Below are 2,551 nucleotides of genomic sequence, written 5' to 3'. Positions count from 1 at the left end.
TCTGCTTTCATTTCGGAGGGGGAGGGGTAACGCAGCGCATGCACAGAAGTGGACGGGAAGGCAGCGCATGCGTGATACCTACAGTGAGAGGGCGGGGCCGGCCGAAAAGAGACAGCGCGTGCATAATGATCGTAGGACAGGGACGAAGCCCGAAATATCAGCGCATGCTTACTTCAACGCCGTAGCGATGTCAGGATTAGCGCATGCGCAATGCTCACAGCGAGGTGCGGACGAATGGAAGGACGCATGTGCACCGCTGGAGCAAAAGGAAGAGGAGAGCAGAGGGACGCATGCGCAGCACCCATAACGAAGCGACGGGTGAAGGTGCCTGAACTGAGCGACTGGAGACGATCAGAGCATGCGCAGTACAGCTGGAGGCGGTGTAGTCGGGCTCCGACGCAGAGTCCGGGCTCCAGACTAGAGCGGTGTTAGGCGTCCCTCGCGAGAGGGTGCCGCCCCTGACTCCAGGCAACCGGCCCAACTCCGCCCTCCCCCAGCAGGGTACTCCCTCCACAGCCGCTCCAGGGAGCGCGTACGTTGGTGTCTGTTCCTCACCTGGCCTGTAGGATAGCAAGGTGGAAATGGCCCACCTTGATTATCATCCACATTGTAAGGAGAGCGATCACTTCAGATAAGCTGTTACCAGCAGGAGAGCGGGGTGGGGGGGGAGAGAAAACCTTTTGAAGTGATAAACACCCATTTTTTCATGGTCTGTGTGTATATAAATCTCCTCACTGCATTTTCCACTTTTATGCATCCGATGAAGTGAGCTGTAGCTCACGAAAGCTTATGCGCAAATAAATTGGTTAGTCTCTGCGGTGCCACAAGTCCTCCTTTTCTTTTTGTGAATACAGACTAACACGGCTGCTGCTCTGAAACCTGTCATCAGCTATGTGGTTTTCCTGAGAGCATCAGGTATGCAGCTGATATGAGTCACCACGACACAACAGAAGGGTAAAGTTGCTGATGAGCTGGAAGCGGTATGAAGCTTTCAGTTTACAAGGAAGGGTCAGCATGCCCAGGGAGACGTAGCGAAAAGCATCCTTTTGTCTAGGAGAGGGAAAGCTAGGACTAAAGTGACCTGCTCCTGGCCTAGGAGACCAAGCCCGTCTCTACATTCATCCTCTTCGACCTTGCTGGGGCATTTCATGCTGTTGATCATACAGTGTTAATGACATGTATGAGATCCCGCGGGAGTGAATGGTCTGCCCTTTGCTGGATCCACTCATTTCTAGTAGAGAAGTCACAGAGGGCTGTGGTGGGCACATGGTCCTTGTTAGCAAAGTCACTCTTACAGAGACCCCCCTGGCTCAGTACTCTATCCCTTCTCCTACCACCTTTATAACACTTCAAGGTAAGATTGCACAGATTCATGTGCCCTTAATGAGAATATTATTCCAACTGTATATCTCCATTGATGTAGCTTCCATCATCAGCAAGGTGTCTCACTGTCTGCAGATGGATGAGGAGCTGATGGCCCAAGTGTAAACCAAGATTGGTTTTAGTAGGAACCACTTAGAAGAAATTGCCAGTAGTTTAGCCTCACCCATGATCAGGGGAATAAGACCATAGAATAAAGCTTCTGAAAAGCCTTTGAGCCATCTTCAATCATTAGTACTATTATATACAGTGCTTGTTATGAAGATGTTATTCGCATTTTAATTTGGCAACAAAATTGTGCCCCTTACTCTCAGGTAAGAATCTAGTCACTGTGAGTGGTTCTTTAACTTTCATCATCTCTGAATTAGACCAGTGGTTCTCAACCAGGGGTATGTGTATCCCGGGGGTACACAGAGGTCTTCCAGGGGGTACATCAATTCATCTAGATATTTGCCTAGTTTTAAAACAGGCTACAAAAAAAGCACTAGTGAAGGCAGTACAAACTAAAATTTTATACAGACAATTACTTCTTTATACTGCTCTATATCCTATACACTGAAATGTAAGTACAATATTTTTATTCTAATTGATTTATTTTATAATTTATATGGTAAAAAGAGAGAATAAGCAGTTTTTCAGTAATGTGCTGTGACACTTTTACATTTTTAGGCCTGATTTTGTAAGCAAGTAGTTTTTAAGTGAGGTGTAAGTTGTGGGTATGCAAGATAAATTAGACTTGTGAAAGGGGTACAATAGCCTGGAAAGGTTAAGAGCCAGTGAATTAGACTGCTATAACACTCTAGCTGAGGATGCATGAAATGTCCACAGAAAGGCTAAAATTGGTGCAGCCTACAGTGATAACTGTATTTGTTATACCAATAAAATAAAAACCAGCAGGATCTTATTAAAGGGGAAAAGGCAAAATGCTGCATTTATTGTGAATACAGAAAGAATCATAGTAAGCAGTTAGTTATAGCTATAACATTCCATTCAATCTCATATTTATTCACACATTCATTCATACACACACACAGGTTCTGCAAGGTTGTTATCATAGTTACCAGCTTTAGAGTTGCTCATGCCAAGCCACTGGCCAGGTGGCCTGGACATGAGGAGGGAGCAGGGCCTTGTCAGATGCTCATCAATGCTCCTGGAAGTTGGTTTGCAGAAT

The sequence above is a fragment of the Eretmochelys imbricata genome, chromosome 8, assembly GCF_965152235.1.
Source record: "Eretmochelys imbricata isolate rEreImb1 chromosome 8, rEreImb1.hap1, whole genome shotgun sequence".
NCBI lineage: Eukaryota > Metazoa > Chordata > Testudines > Cheloniidae > Eretmochelys > Eretmochelys imbricata.
Note: the sequence above shows the minus strand (reverse complement) of the source record.